Raw genomic sequence first — 17,223 nt, forward strand, 5'->3', positions numbered from 1 at the left:
TACAAACAGGCCAAACTCGTGAGAAAGGAAAGAACAAGAGAGGGAAAAAGAAACTCAGGGAAGAAATGGGTAGAGAGAGCAGGAGAGAGGGAGAAGCAGGGGCGGAAAGAAAGAAGAGAATGGTAAAAAGACAGAACTTGTACTTCACCTTCAAAAATTTGGGCCTCTTGCACAGCATTTTGAACTGCAGCTACTAATGTAAAGTAGGGAAATGAAGCAGCCAACTTGCACATAAGAATATTCCACAGATAGAAATGTAATAGTGATAGGATACCCCATTTTTGTCATGTTGGTTGAGGCATTAACATTGACAAGCACCGAGGATAACTTGGCTTTATTTCCTTAAATTTGAACTCTAATTAATGAATGGCCGTGAAGTGAAATGTTAATTCGGTTTTTAATTCATACAGATGCTGCCTAGACAGTTTAAAAACCTCCAACATATATCTTTTTTTTTTTCAATTTCAAATTGCCAGCATCTACTCAATTTTTTTTTTTTTAATGAGGATTGGAATCTTTGCTAACAACCTGACAGACACTGCCCTCAGTTAATCATCTCAAAAATGGCATTCCCAAGAGGGCAGTTTTCCTTCTGTACTGTTCAGTGTCATGAGAGATGAACCCCAACTTTCTGAGTCAGAGCCCAGATTACTACAACAAAGTCACAGTTGAAAAAAAGAAATATAATTTGGCCAGAGGCAAAGATAAACAACAAACTGGCAGGGAAATTATTAACCCGTATTGAACCCGTTCATTCGGATATCAGGCAGCAAGGTAGACACGGATAGTGTAAATCACTGTCAACTTCTCTTCTCTCGCCATTGCTTATCCTTTCCTGAGATAGACCAACTATATCCAGTCAGACAGCATGAATCATTGCTGCAGGGCAAGTTAATAAAAGTTGCAAAAAAAAAAGAAAATCCTTGATTCTAAGCACATTTCTGGTCTCCTAAAGGCATCCCAAGAATAAAAGATCAATTCTAAAGATATAATTTAAAAAAACAAATGTTAACCTGGGTAATATCTTAATTACTCAACTATTGATGTGTAACATGTGTAGGGTATCTCAATACAGGAAATGCAATAAAGCTTCAATTTATAAAGCTATTTTCACAATCTTAGAACATTCCATGCACTCTCTGAGTGGAGTTGTAATGTAAAAACTGGATTCACCAAGATTTTTAAATTTAGAGATACAGAATGATAACAGACCCTTTTGGCCAACGAGCCCGTACCGCCCAAATCACACTCAACTAACCTACAATCCCCTGTACATTTTGGAGGGTTGGAGGAAACTGGAGCCCTTGGAGAAAACCTTTGCAGACACAGAGAATGTACAAATTCCTTACAAATGGCAAGGGATTCAAACCCCGAACTGTGCTGACTACAATGCTCGGGATGAGATGATTAAATGGATACCAGCATTTGTACAATTTCCATGGTCTCAGGCTACAACAAAGCCAATTTAAAGTGTTCAAAGCCATTAAAAACTTTTGTAGCTGCTGTTGTCTTCATCTTCAGAATTCCCTTGGGTTTCTGAATTATTTGCTTTTACTCCAGGTTTGTGGGTTCAGAGTTGCCAAAAATCAGACTAATCTGGGAAATGGATCTCTTCTGCAGAAGTTCACTAGAGCTGAATCCACAACCATCTGACCAGAGCCAAGAGGTAGCTGATGGGACAGGAGGATGGCATTTTTAAGGTGTTGGGCTTCTTCCAACATTTACCCAGGGCTTCTATGTGCTTCTGATGCACGACCTGCAACCTTGAGAACCTCAGTGCTATTTCAATGCTCTTCCTTCACTTTGAGTTATCAGTGAGGATGTCATTTTTTTCAAAGCAAGTTTTTTTTTTATATAATATATCCTTGCAGCTTTCCTTCTGTCTGTTTGGTAAACCCCTGCCATAATGGCACGTGAAAAAGAATGCCTTGCTCCTGAGTATGATGTGCAAACAGAGCCAACTGAGGCCAAATATGGACTCAATGTTGGGGACATAACCTGGGAGAGACAATTTTCTTGTACCTTGAGAAGAATGCATAATGTAGAAGGATAGGAAAAGTAGAGTTAAGAATGTACAACTGACATTTGGTCCATTATGCCATTGCTAAGTCTTCATAACAGCCATTGTTAATCCCATCTTTATTTCAAAGATAAATGAATTAATTCAATAATAAAAAGTAGATTCTACCAATTAGGAGATATTTATTTAGTTGTGCCAAATGTAGCTTAATAAAGTACGTCCTTTATTATAAGGATGTTACTTGCAATATTTACCAAATTCCTTTGTGAAAGTTAGAAATGAATTTGCACACAATTCATTCCTGATCTTCGCAATTTTGTCACCTCTGGATCTTTCAGCAACTAATCTTAACTAAGTTAACCAAGTGAGATACAGCAAGTTGAATGGAAATTGTGAAGTTTAAACATGGCATAAGTTTGTTAGTGCAAATGGACTAGCAACAAAATGTTGCATGGGCACAGAAAACATATACAAGTTCAGTTGGCCTAGTACAATCAACACTATAAACAGCTGGGTGATTCTTCCTCTATATTTTCTCAAGTCAAAATAAATATTTGCCGCAATTGTGGTATGATAATATCTGAAAAAATAAATCAATGTCTCCCCCTCTTATTTAAAACAAAACAAATGAAGCAAGGTAACAGAGCAGTCACATCCAGTGACTAACATGCTGACAATCCCCCCTGCAGCAGATTCCCACCAGTCTATTCCCTTTGATTCAGATGATTGCAGTATGGTTAAACTTCTTGCTTTCGACTTGAATACTGAAATGCAGCATTTCTGACCAGAAAAAGTATTCTGACTGGAAAGCAAATAGACACAAAACCATCATCTTCAGCCACTGCAGGATATACTGTACAGGTGCTCCTTGACTTCAGATGGTGTTGCGTTTCGATGGATCCATCGTAAGTGGGGGAGAAGAAAAAAAACTCACAAGTTGAAAAAGAATACAGCCTACCTAAACGTACTCAGAACACTTACTGTAGCCTATCCAAAACGAAGACTATTTTATAATTAAATGCTGAATACATGTTATTCTGCACTTTAAAAAAATTTTAATCATAAAATATAGCAATAACAGTAGTCACTCCAAAACCACCATGCGGTGATTTGTACCATTGTAACTTTGAAGACCATCAATAGTCGAGGAGCATCTGTAGGTGCCAGTAAACAGTACCCCAAGGAATCGCATACATTTACAGGACATAAAGCAGCCATTTGACTCATTGGGTTCATGCAGATCTTAGGCTGTTTGAACATGGATTAATGCAAAAAACCATTATTAATGTTCCTACAGAAGAGTTGTTTTGCCACCATGACACATTCTTGTAAGCAGCAAGTACAGCTAGCAGGATTTCATTAAACATTTATTGGTGTTCATTCAATTTTATTGCAGTTATTGAGGTACTTCACAGATATTCTAAACACAGAATTTGCCATTTGGCAGCAATAGGAATCAAATTTTCAGTTACCCAAAATTACAAAATGTTTTGCTCTTCATCAAATAAAAATGCAATCCCAGATTTTTTTTGGGGGGGGGGGGGGGGGAAATCAGAGGTAAGAAAATGAACTTTTAATAAACTGCTGAAATACAAAATTGATCCCCTTTTCAATCCAGTTTCTGGAATAGCAGCTATTCAATATGTGAAAATTCTGCCTTGGCCAAGCTTTTCTTTAAAATCTCTGGACAGTGATGCATAGTTTCTACTCAAAATAGATCCTTTGCAAGTTATCGTAAAGAAAATTCTACTTCTCTACGCCTCTTCATGTCCATCAATGTCACTCAAGCAAATGTTCGATGGAGCATTATGATTACGAAATAGTTAAATCCAGAACCTAAAAATTATTTCAGGGTTGGATATTCACACAGCAAATGCAAAGATGCCAAGATCTAAATGCTGAGGTGAATTACCACCTCCAATAAAAGTGAATTATCTTCCATCACATTGGAAGATGTAAATGAAAGCTACTTTCAAGTCTGAGATTTATCTGGCTTGAACTTGGCTGGAAACACATTTCAATTTTAGATAGCAAGTAAGAATGTACCATAAGTTTTCACATCCTTGTGAGAGAGTAGCTGGATTGAGGTACTTTCACAAATGCCAGATACAGTATCACATTGCTTGTTCAATGTTTTAAAATTATTATAACAGATTATATGGAGAATAAATCAAGGGAACAATAACATTGTATTATATTTCTCTGCAGATTTGTGCCCTTTGCTAACTCTTTAAATACACATTATTTTGCAAGCATGTAAAGTTTAAAATGTACATTTTATTGAGTTACATCTCCAGCTGTATTAGTCCTCTTTTTGAATCTTCGTGGTGAGAACTTGCCATATTAAAACAAATGTACAAAAAAATCATTCCATTCCTACAATAACTCCTCTCTGACGCTACCCTATTTGGTTCTGCCCCTACCAATGGCAACCTTACCTTCCCAGCTCCTGAAAGTGCATTGCAGTACCCAGGAGAGATCAATTAACTTAATAACAAGCTGTAAATGAAGACTTTTGCTTAAAAGTAAATAACATAGATATGTTTAAAATGATGCATCATATGATAAGTTTATAAGGCAAACATTTATAGGAATGTGTCTGATCCAATGATTATTGGGGGAAATCTGAAGTGGAGAGGGGGAGCAAATTTAAGTTCTTGGGAGCCACTATCTTGGAGGATCTTTCCTGGACACGACACACTAATGGCATCAGTGCCTCGACTTCCTCAGGAGTTTACGGAGGTTTGGTATGACATTGGAAAGCCTGGCAAATTTCTACAAATGTGTGATGGAAAGTGTGCTGAGTGGCCACATCGCAGTCTGGAAAGGGGAAACTAATACCCTGAGTATAAAGCCCTGCATAAGGTAGTGAACACAGAACATCACAGGCAAAACCCTCCCCACCATCGAGAGCATTTACAGGGAATGCTGCCATCGGAGAGCAGCAGCAGTCATCAAGGATCCACACCTCTCGGGGCATGCTCTGTTCTCGCTGCTACCATCAGGAAAGAGGTCTAGGTGCCACAAGACTCGTACCACCAGGTTCAGGAACAGCTGCTACCCCTCCACCATCAGACACCTCAACAATAAACTCAATCAGGGACTCTTATTTTTCCACCATTGATTTTTTTTCCTCTCGATGTTTGTTTACGTGTTTATTGTGCAGTTTTTTTTGGACTAGCAGTAAGTGGTCATTCTGCCTTGCCCGCAGGGAAAAAAAGAATCTCAGGGTTGTATGTGATGTCATGTACGTACTCTGACAATAAACCTGAAATCTGAAAATTGGCCAATAAGTACTCTTCAGTTGACTAAAAATAAACAAAGATTTAGGGAGAAACAAAAAACCAGCAGAATACTGAGAAATGTATCTTCCATTTAAGCTTTAATATATTACCCAACAATATAACAAAAGTACTTCTTTCCTCAATTTAATTCCATCACAGGAGGCTGCAGTTTCATTTAACAAGATTCAGGTATGGTCTGTCTGTCTCTCCCTCTCCCCTCAGATTCATATACATCACTCCAATGCAGCAGTGGTGGAGTAGAAAGTATCTCAAAACGGTGAGGGCCAGGGAGAGGATAAAAATGGCCAGGAACATTTTTCTATGAAAGTCCCCAAATATTAATGCAAATTCAATATACTAAATTACTGGGGCAGCAAAGTTAGAAGGAAGAGTTCTTGACCAGCTTAAAATAATTACAGACCAAGTCTCTCCTCATTACTGGTATTAGCAACATTCATAGAATTTACATCAAATTGTTCCCAGAAACTGTAACAGAATTTCCTAGATTAACAGACTTACAAATGATGTTTCCAAACTTGGACATCACTTCCATTCATGTGGATGATATCAACTTCTATGAGAAAAATCAGAAGTGAAATCTCATGCAATGCAGTGTCTTACTGAACCCTTTTTACTTTCTACTGTGATACAATACTTGCTGAATGAAGGCTTGGTTCACTTATAGGTCAAAAGTTCTGAACTAACAAAGCCAGCTACAAACTTCACAATGAACAAACTTAAGTAATTTAACTTTGCTCAACCATGTTCTCCATAAAGCCAAAATTAAAATGTTGATAGAAATAATCAGGTCTCATCTATGGAGAGAGAAGCTAACTAAAGATTTATCATCCATTAAGTAATGCACTATAAAGAAAACTACACAGCAGTTGAGTTTGTCCAAAGATGGACTTAAAAGGTTTGTAAAATTTCTACTGCACCAATAATGAGTGGAGAATGTTTCTTAATGTTGATCTAATTTGAGCAACTGAATACCCAACTGATCCTCAATCTGCAAATCCAATACCTGTTGAATTCTTTATTGCTTTGACAGCGCAGAAGAGATAACTGAAAAACAATGAACTAGATGAAAAACCAGGCTCAAACCAGGGGAGGCTGATTAGAAAATTTGTATTGGGATCCTGAGGAAAACTGAAAGAACAACAGAGGATTCAAATAACAGAATTAATTCCAGCAATTAATATAAATAAAACACAAAGCCTTGGTATTTTTGTTGACCCAGAGTTAATTCAACAAGACGACATCAATTCAAGTAATTCAAGCTACTGAAACAGGGTGATGTGTATATGGAACAAGTTCCCAAAGAAAGTGGGACAATAATAACACTCAAAAGATATTTAGACTGGTACAAGGATAGAAAAGGTTTGGAGGGATATGGGCCTCAAAAGATATTTAGACTGGTACAGGGATAGAAAAGGTTTGGAGGGATATGGGCTGAATGCAGGTAAGTGCAACGAGATTGGCCAGAATGACAAGTTGGGTTGAAGGTCACATTCACTACAGGAAGGCAAGTCAGAAGTGCTTGGAGCAAGGATGTATACTGTACACAGTGATCAGAGTTCAAATCCATCAGGAGTACTGTTGACAAGAACATTGCAATTTTAAGCTTTTTGTTTCCTGCCGAAAAATTTCCTTTCTTCCCAAAATACTACAGCCTAGACTTATAAAAATGTGCAGGTACTCAGCAGTGTATGATCAGACAGAAGAAACAGTACCCTTATTATAAGCGGTAGTCCATATTTTGCTCAATAGAGAATAAAAATGTGCCATTTATATGCACATTAGAACAGCATGTACCCAAATGTGGAATGGGGAAAAATTCCAGCCTGGGAAACAACATGAAAGAGTGCATGTTTTCCCAGCTGTAAAGGCTCACCCTGGGAAGTTTGCAGTCTCTAATGCACAAATAAGGGACTTTCAAAGAGTTTTCAATACACTTGAGCATTGTTGCCCTTCTCCTTTGCAGAAAGAAGATCCTTTAACTCAGTACCGCATCAACAAAATTATGAAAGGTTTTCCTCGGAGACCAGTCAACCATCTCACTAGTGTACAGAAAACACAGCTTCAAGTTAAAGAAAAAATCCTTTTGATGTATGATTAGAAGAATTTTGTTATTAATCTGGTGATTAAATCAGGTTGAAGAGCTGCAATTGCAAGATCTCCTTGAAGATCGGTAGCGAGGGTGGGGGTGGGGAGCATAGAAATTTACTAAAATTGAAAACATTTGAGGGGGAAACTGATACAAGATAGCACCATGTGGACTAATGTACAAATACAGTACTGACGCAGAATTAGAATTTTTAAACTATTAACCAGAGTTGATAAAGAATTAAAAGGCAAGGCAATTTAGTTCATGTGGAGTTTACAAGGCCAAACATTCCCCTTTTTCATACTTATTATGAATATGAATTAAACATTTGTGGGACCTCTGATCTTCAGTTTCTTTCAACTCAGTATGTCACTGAATTCTTTCCGCTCTGTCGGTTTTTTCACAGGGAGTCAGTTAGCAAAAGCCCGCCAAAATTACATTTTTAAAGTATGCAATTTTCTTTTTTAAATTACAGCCAAACACATGCAATATCTTTGTATTCAATATTAGCATTAAGTAATATGGAATCGGTTGAGAGTTTACACAAAGTTTTTCACCAGATCCAATAATTAGAACATTGCTATTCTGGGAATTCCACTTAGACCTCAATGATTCTCCATTTCTATTGCAAATTTCTTCTCAAAAGAAACTGGAGTAAAAGTGCCCAAGGCTTATCAATAATTGTCACACAAGTAAAACAAAAGAAATCCCAGTTTTATTCTTCAAAAGTTCCGATATTAGATATATTCAGCCTGTCGAATTTTACGTGGAGCTCATTTTCTTTCTGTGAAAAGCAGGCCTAAGCTTCCTTCCCAACATTCCCACATCATCTCCCATCATTTACAATGATCACGGTGCTCCAAAACTGGATATGGAACACGTGTAATGAACACATTCATCGCAGCAAATTGCAAGTTCTGGTATTAAAAGGCAAACATCTCAAACCCAAGAGTGTGCCTTTTTTTTAAATAAACGGAAGAACAAAATAAAAAGTTAAATTTGCAATTTAAGATTTTTTTCAAAAATTAGTCAACTTAATGAGAAAGCTACTGTAACTTCACAATTTTTATCTGACAAAGATTGCTTATTTTCTAACGAAAGGGAACATTGGTAGATTCTTTGGCTTGGCTTCGCGGACGAAGATTTATGGAGGGGGTAAAAGTCCACGTCAGCTGCAGGCTCGTTTGTGGCTGACAAGTCCGATGCGGGACAGGCAGACACGGTTGCAGCGGCTGCAGGGGAAAATTGGTTGGTTGGGGTTGAGTGTTGGGTTTTTTCTCCTTTGCCTTTTGTCAGTGAGGTGGGCTCTGCGGTCTTCTTCAAAGGAGGTTGCTGCCCACCAAACTGTGAGGCGCCAAGATGCACGGTTTGAGGCGATATCAGCCCACTGGCGGTGGTCAATGGGGCAGGCACCAAGAGATTTCTTTAGGCAGTCCTTGTACCTTTTCTTTGGTGCACCTCTGTCACGGTGGCCAGTGGAGACCTCGCCATATAACACGATCTTGGGAAGGCGATGGTCCTCCATTCTGGAGACGTGACCCACCCAGCGCAGCTGGATCTTCAGCAGCGTGGATTCGATGCTGTCGACCTCTGCCATCTCGAGTACTTCGACGTTAGGGATGAAAGCGCTCCAATGGATGTTGAGGATGGAGCGGAGACAACGCTGGTGGAAGCGTTCTAGGAGCCGTAGGTGATGCCGGTAGAGGACCCATGATTCGGAGCCGAACAGGAGTGTGGGTATGACAACTGCTCTGTATACGCTTATCTTTGTGAGGTTTTTCAGTTGGTTGTTTTTCCAGACTCTTTTGTGTAGTCTTCCAAAGGCGCTATTTGCCTTGGCGAGTCTGTTGTCTATCTCATTGTCGATCCTTGCATCTGATGAAATGGTGCAGCCGAGATAGGTAAACTGGTTGACCGTTTTGAGTTTTGTGTGCCCGATGGAGATGTGGGGGGGCTGCTGCTTAAGGAAAAAAGCTTCTTAAATAAACCCAGCCAGCAAAGGCCACATCAGGGCACCAAACAAAACATACTGCTTCAGAACAGTGGCTTGATAATTATTCTTGATATGTAGATTAACAATATGCTTTCATTTACATTACAACCTGCAGGCAATCCAAAAGCTTTGAAACTAACAAAATCCTTTTGAATCGTGATGGCCAACTTTCCACAGGATAAAGGAAAGGATATCTAACTCAGAGATATTTTAAGTCTTTGATTTCATTTTTTCAATCACAAAAACAATAGCTCCAATGGTTTGGCACCCTTGGGTCGACCTGCATCACTTTGTGTCTTGATTCACTCAGTGACTCGGTGCAATTATTTTGATTTTCAAAAGACTAAGCAAGATTCAAGTAGGGGTGAAGGACAGGGTCAGTCCTCATCGCGTGCTTGGGCCCAACATCCAGACATCAAGCAGCTACAATCAGCAAATATCCACCAGCTAGAATTCTGGACATTTCCAGAGAAATTTGGAGGGGGGTGTGGGGTTGGACAGAATGGAAGCATCACTTGCCCACTGGGACAGAGCAGAGGGTGGTTTAGAGAGAAGGCCGGAGGGTAAAGCAGGGATTTTCCCTACTTGAGCTGAAGATGATCAGAAAATAGAACAGTAAAGCACAGTAATGACCCTTCAACCCACAATGTTGTGCCAACCTATACAAACCATGATCAGTCTTCCTTTCCCTCTCTCACACTTCACAGCACCCTCTTTTTCTGACATCCATGTGCCTAAGAAACTCTTAAATGTCCCTATTGTATTAACCTCAACCACTACCCCTTGGCAATCCATTTCTCTTTATGAAAAAGAAACCACCACTGACAGCTGCCCTAAAGTTTCCACCACACAGCTTAAACAGATGTCCATTGCCATCAAAGGAAAAAGGTGGTGAGAGCAAGTAACTCTCAGGTGAACTCTGGTCACTGAGAGCAGTTGTGCCTGCATGCTTCCTCACAGAATCTAGGCAGGCAAGAATATTTATAAGTGTGCACGGTGCATGCTTTTACTGTGGGGGAAAAAAAAAACAAGTCCAATGTATCCCAAGCTGAGATCCAAAATATGATCTAAAAGAACAAACAATGGATGAAAAAGGATAAGGAGATACAGCAGTCAGCTGACAATCATGACCAATGTAGATTCTTCAGTAGTACCAAGAATATTTAAAGACCAAACAGACAGACAGCAGCTCGTCAAGGACAGAGAGAAACGATGTCTCATGACAAATACTTTTCCACTATTTTCTTTATCTGAAATGCAAGAAAAAAAATGGTGAATTGCCTTTTGAGCATCTGCAAGGATTTGACCACGAGAATAAAGTGCTTTCCCAAAAGCAGGTACAGAAGACATTTCCCATTGGATCAGTTTCAGGGTGACAGTAAAACAGTCAGTTTTTTCAAAAAATCATCAATCTTTGGCCGTGATATTCATTCCTACTTGCTAAACAATCTGCTGCTTTTTCCCTACTTCATTTGAAAACAAGAGCATAAATTCAAAATTCCACTAAAACCTGGGTCATTTCAGAAATTCACTGCAAATCAGTCATTTCATCTCAAAGAGAACATGAACAATGCAAGTCAAAAATTGTGCACAAGACTTTACATTAGCATCCTTCCTGCAGACCCTTGTCAACCCCTAAACAAACCTACATCCACTTACACTTTTTGGGGGGGGGGTCTTACCCAAGTTTTTATTATTAGACGTCAGCAATGATAGATTTTTCCATTACCACTAACCTTTTCGTCAAGTCCTTCATAACTTCACCCCAATCCAATCTCATTTCTAATTTAAGATTATACTTACTTATTTGGGATACCCACATCACTCCAGAAGAAGGAATTACATTCTACTTGCCCAAACAACTATTTAAATCATTTTAAAATATTGCACACACAAAATGCACTCCAAGACCAATTACAAGTCAAAGTTGATAGACAGGATTACAGCACCTAGTGATCTACACTTGGAGATGGGGTAGGGGAAGGAAAATAAAAATCAGCTCAGTCACTTATTTAACATTCTGTGACTCCAACTGGAGCACATTCAGGCATTGGTTTCAGATGAAAATAGCCTTCATTCAATTGAACAATTAAAACGGTTAGCGTAGGGGCTGCATGGTTAGCGTTAGAGCAATGCTATTACAGAGCTAGTGACCCAGGTTCAAATCCAGCGCTGTCTGTAAGGTGTCTGTACACTCTCCCTGTGTCTGCACGGGTTTCCCCTGGGTGCTCCGGTTTCCTCCCACCTTGCAAAGGTAAGGGATTTGCAGGTTAATTGGATATTTGGCCAGGACAGGCTCAAGGGCTGGAAGGCCTACTATTGCCCTGTATCTGCAAATTTTAAAAAAAAATCAGAAAAAAAATTAAAAACAAGTTTTTATTCAGTTTTGAATAACTTAGCAAAAGGGCTCACTAATAAGCTCAAGCATGAATAACTGCAGGGAGGTGATCAAAATTAACATGCACGCACACACTCTCCCAAAACACTTCACAGCTCATTACATAATTTTCAAACATACTAGCTTATCAGGGTCTAAATCTTCACACATTCCAATGATCATGTTCCTGTTTCAAATAACTGTGCTCTGTATGGGATTGCTTAAGGTGGCATGTAAGTAGGAAGGGAAGGTTGAGAATTACTGCTCTAGACCCAAATGTTACTGAAATATTTTGCTTGAGAAAAATTGTCATGGACCTATTTCCTTTAGAGTTATGAACCCATGCACATAACAAGTCAATTAAGTACAATTAAAACAAGTGGTTTTCAAACTTTTTCTTTCCATCCACATACCACCTTAAGCAATCCCTTACAAATCACAGAGCACCTATGGCATAGGAAATACTTCAAGTAGTATGTGAGCGGAAAGAAAAAGGTTGAGAACCTGTTTTAGATCTTTTACATCCACCCAAGTTGTGATTCAATTCAATCTCTCTTCCAAAAGAAGGCCACATCTCTGTGATTCATGCTAGATTGTTAATGTTCTAGTCCCCAGAGGAGAACTTGAACTAACAATCTTATAATTCAGGAGACTAGAGTGCATGGAACAAAGCCAAATCTCTCATTGGTTTCATAACTAATGTACAAGATGGCTCCGAAAATTTGTTAATTTTTTATGAATATTTTATTTTTGATTTTTTTCAAAAAATAAAATTTTCAGTCTCACAATATATTAAACTTTTTCTTACAAACAACAAACAAAAGTCCCTCCCTCCCCTTTTCTGTACATACAAATCCACACACCGTTAGTCCTTATGAATCTTTTAAATATATAGAATTGGGGGGCAAAAAAAATCACATTTGGATATGTATAACAGTAACATTTATAGTTTTTTTTCCCCCCAATTACTGTATTTTGGCCCCAATATGGTCCAGGTATAGTTGCCAGATCTTTACAAAAATGTCACATTTATTCTTTAAATTACGAGGATTTTTTCCATAAGTATACAGCTGTTCATTTCCACAGTCTATCTTGCTATCAGTAGAGAGGAGTCAGAATTCCGAGTGATTGCAATAAATTTTCATTTTGCTACCTCCAATGCTATTTTTATAAATGGGGTTTGATATTTATTAATTTGTTGCTTATTTCCAAAAAATTACCAAGTAGATATGGTTCTGGGTCACCCTTGAAGACCACTAAAATCTGTTAATATTTAATCAAATTAAGAGAAATCAAAATGAGAATAGTGTTCTAAATTGCCTTATCCTCAAAATAGCAATACCTATACGTTATTTGCAATATTTCAGAAACACAAAGAACTACACAAAAATTGCCGACCAAACTGCAGTGACCTTTCCTGGTGAACTCGTGTACAGAACAGCAGAGACTGTCAATATAATTCTCTTCTAACATCTACTTGGATCATTATTTTGAGTCCAAGAATAAATTGGAAGCACAGAGATTAAGGAGATTTAATAATCCAAACAATAAACAACTGTACCATTTGATTCCTACATTACAATAGCAAGCAGACTTCAAAAATTCAATTACCACTGCAAATCTCTGAGCTATCTTGAGATTGTGAAAGTCTCCAAATAAATTTAAATACATTGATTTGTGCTCAACTTTGTCATGATTGAGGAGTCTTTAAAAGTTCTCTTACCCCCCCCCCCCTCCAAAAACACATTATTTCATTATCCAACCAATTCACACGGATTGTGGAATACAGGGTGCTCAGTATCAATCATCGTCAGTATAAAAAAAAGTTTTAATATTCTCCATAAGCACACCAGCATTGAGGTAATATTGTATTTTGTTTCAGTGCAGAGGAGTCTGGTCCTTGGCCACTGATGCTAGAAAAAAAAACACCTGGGCACCAAAAACTCTAACAATTCTTTATTTTAACACAAAGAAATGCATCCCTGTATATGCACAACACAAACCACTATCTGTAGCAAAGTTTACAGCCTGAGTCATCATTCACTGACACTTGCACATTCATCCATCAGCAATAAATTTAATGGCTGCCAGGCAGCCAAAACACTTAATTGTGGCCAAATTTAATTGATTATTTAAACTTGTTTTACAACAGAAGTAAAAGGTCTTTAAACAGGTCTTTATTTACTTTTCACAATTTTCATTTTAAGGTGCTGGCTTTGTTTGTCAACTTTATTTTGAAATATAATTCAGTTACGGTTATCTCCGTCCATGCAAACATAAGCAGCAGTTCAAAGAGCACTGCTTTGTTTGAAAAAGTAAGTATGAATGGAAGATAAGTTTTGGACAGGGTGAGAAGATGGATAGGGGAGTTACCAAGTTAAGTAACACAGTAAGGCACCATCCTCAGAGTTCTGAGAGCCTTTCTTCACTGATCCCTTTCTGTTATCCCTGTTGCTAAGGGCTCAGGCCAAAGACATTGGTTACTCTTCGCTTCCTATGGATGCAGAGTTTCTCCAACACTTTTGGGCATTGCACTCGATCCCAGCATCAGCAGACTTTCTTGGTCTGCTCCACTCAAAGTCTCTTTACAGCCCACCTTTTTAATTCAGACACCTACCTGTTTTTGCTTATGCCTGACGAAAGCCCCAGGCCCGAAACCTTGGCTACCCCTTACTTCCTATGGATGCTGCGTGATCTGCAGAGTTTCCCCAGGACATGTGTGTATTGCCCTGTGTCTAATTTGCTTCTGTTTAACACTTGAAAATATTCTACAAAATACAGAAAGAAAAATGTTAACAGATACAAGCAAACAGGAAACAAACAAAGTTCTCAAGCTTGAATTTTAATATGGGTTGAGTTTGCATAATTTGAGCCAGAATGCTTCATTTCAATGGACTCTTATGACCTCAAAATTAAAGAAATCTGTAAAGTACTATAGGTGATCAGAGAATACAACAAATAGCAGGAGTAGACCATCTGGCCCATTGAGCCTGCTCTGCTACTCAATAAGATCATTGCTGATGTGGCCATGGATACATTCCACATACCTTCCTGTTCCCCATAGTCTTTAATTCCCCTTCAAAAATCCATCTGCCTCAAATAACAATGGAGCAGCCTCGAATGCTTTAATCAGCAGAAAATTCCACAGACTCATTATTTTTCTGGGAAAAGGCCTTCCTCGTGACCTTAAATCGACTCCCCTGAATTTTGAGGCTATTAGCACTAGTCTCACCTACCAGTGGAAACAACTTTCCAGCTTCTATCTATTCCTTTAATAATTTTGTGTTTCTGCAAAATCTCCATCATCCTTCGGAACTCCAATGAGTATAGCTCGAGGCTACTCGACCTCCTCCTCGAGAGGAAACTGCTTCATTTCGGAAATTGTTCTAGTGACCCTTCTTTGTACTGCCTCCAATCAATACGTTCATTCCTCAGTATGGAGACGAGAAATGTACTCCGTGCTCAAGGTGCTGCTTTACCCCGTGACGACTCCAAAATCCAATCCCTCTAGCAATGAAGGGCAACATCCCTTTGCCTTCTTGATCACTTGTTACACCTACATACTAATTTTCTGTGATTCATGGAGAAGCACTCCTAGACCTTCCTGCCCAACTTCATGCTGCAATCTTTCACTTGTTAAATAAATGTCCAATATTCTAACTTTTCTTCCATAGTGGATGATCTCACATTTACCGATGTTACATTCCTTTGCTCATTCACTCAACCTATTTATACTTCCCTGCAGGCTCTATGTATCCTCTACACAATTTATTGTCATCCACAAATTTGGATACACCACACCTGGTGCCATTATTCAAATCAGTGATGTTCATCAGCCATTACAGTCCCCCTTGGACTCTGTTCTAAGTTTATGGGCCCCCTTCCCTGTGAAGCAGTCAAGTTTTGGTTTCTTCCGCACTTCTTTCCTACCAACTACATTTAAAAAAAACAAAAAATTTATGTTACACAAGGTGAAAAGGAAACAAGGCTTTTTCTTAAATGTGCTGTGGCCCCAGGGGACTGTCGGGCCCCTGTTAAAAATGGTTATGTACATCATGAACACTTGCTGATTCCTGCAGTGCCCCACTCATCAACTAAAAAAAACATCAATTGATCCCAACTCTCTACCTTCTATTGGTTCTCCAATCATCTGTTCATACTAATACATTCCCCCCCCCCCCACTCCCAACTTGAAGCATCCTAATTTTGTTCAGAAATCTCTTGGACTGCACTTTATAAAAAGCCTTCTAGAAATCCAAGTACACAACATCCACCGCCCACTCTGTATGCACTTGCTTTTAATTTGAGGCCTTTTAGGTCTTCACTTAATCATGGTGGGATTTTTCTACCCTAATGTCCTTATATTTTTTATACATGGGATATATGTCTGTTGTGCATTGGAACTTTTCTTTTGAAAGTTTATCTCAAGACTGACACATCTTCAGAAGGCAGACAAGAAAAAAAAAGTATCAAATGAAGGGCTATTTCATCCAGCATTCTAATTCTTTGTATGGTAGTTGGTCTATTATTGTTGATTAAAATTGGTCGTGGAATCTCAAATAACTGTCAAGACCAAGATCCATGAAGATTTTATTTTACAAGACATTGGATCCCAATTGAAATAAATTATAATTTTATTGCTTGGGGTTCTCTTTCTATTTACAATTGCTAATAGGCCTTGTCTGCCAGAGTAGATCTTTCCAATAGATAAATTATGGAAGTATACGGATTGTAACAAATAATGATGACTACTTACCAATTCAAGTGATAATAATATTCCAGATTTGCCCTCCATGGTGTGTGTGCTTGTTTTTATTACAATAACAGTGATTTCATTTACAGGTATTACGAAGTAATCTTCAGAACCCTTAATCCATGCGCTGTCTGTTTCACAACAAATTTGCACTGTTCAGATACTTCTAGCTGATCAATATTTGTACCAATTCCTCTGCCTAGATAAAAATCCATTTTTAAAAATGTGCATTTCAACAATTGCTATAGTTCAGAAAAAGGCAGAGAACTAGAATATTTCTGTCAGCAGAAATGAGAATTAAAAGAGATGAAACATGAAAAGACACAACATGTAACATGGCAAACAGACCCAGCAGGGGAATATTTACGATTATCACAACATTCACTATCTATCATTGCAATTTAAAAGTACTTATATCAACACATAATAAACAAGTTGTCAAGATATTTCTGATAGGTTTCAACCAGACATCCAAAATATTTTGATGTTTTTAATGTATACCTTTTATTCATTACTGCAAACTTGTAGGTTGTGCCAAAAACCCATTAGGGGACATTAATTGTGAATTATCTATTTTTTTTTTAAGTGAACCACGATATTCTCAAATACTATACCTCAATATATTTACAAGTTGCAGCATAACATGCAAGCTGATCTTGTTATAAAATTGAAAAAAAAATTTCCCAATA

At 38.2% G+C, this 17,223-nt stretch overlaps 1 protein-coding gene and 1 long non-coding RNA gene across 3 annotated transcripts in view; both read right to left on the bottom strand.

Moving 5' to 3' along the window:
• LOC138747075 (uncharacterized protein C7orf50 homolog) overlaps window positions 1-17,223 on the bottom strand; it is a 250,789-nt gene that overhangs the window by 205,923 nt on the left and 27,643 nt on the right. The window lies entirely within an intron of this gene.
• LOC138747076 (uncharacterized) overlaps window positions 1-17,223 on the bottom strand; it is an 81,144-nt gene that overhangs the window by 53,181 nt on the left and 10,740 nt on the right. The window contains exons 2-3 of one of the 2 annotated variants that reach the window (XR_011347298.1): window positions 14,399-14,549; window positions 11,141-11,734 (exon numbers count right to left, since the gene is read on the bottom strand). This is a non-coding gene — a long non-coding RNA (uncharacterized lncRNA). Of the gene's footprint in view, window positions 1-11,140; window positions 11,735-14,398; window positions 14,550-17,223 lie in introns of those variants that run through there. The other variant, XR_011347299.1, reaches the window with a different exon arrangement.

Source organism: Narcine bancroftii, chromosome 12, assembly GCF_036971445.1.
Source record: "Narcine bancroftii isolate sNarBan1 chromosome 12, sNarBan1.hap1, whole genome shotgun sequence".
Lineage (NCBI taxonomy): Eukaryota > Metazoa > Chordata > Chondrichthyes > Torpediniformes > Narcinidae > Narcine > Narcine bancroftii.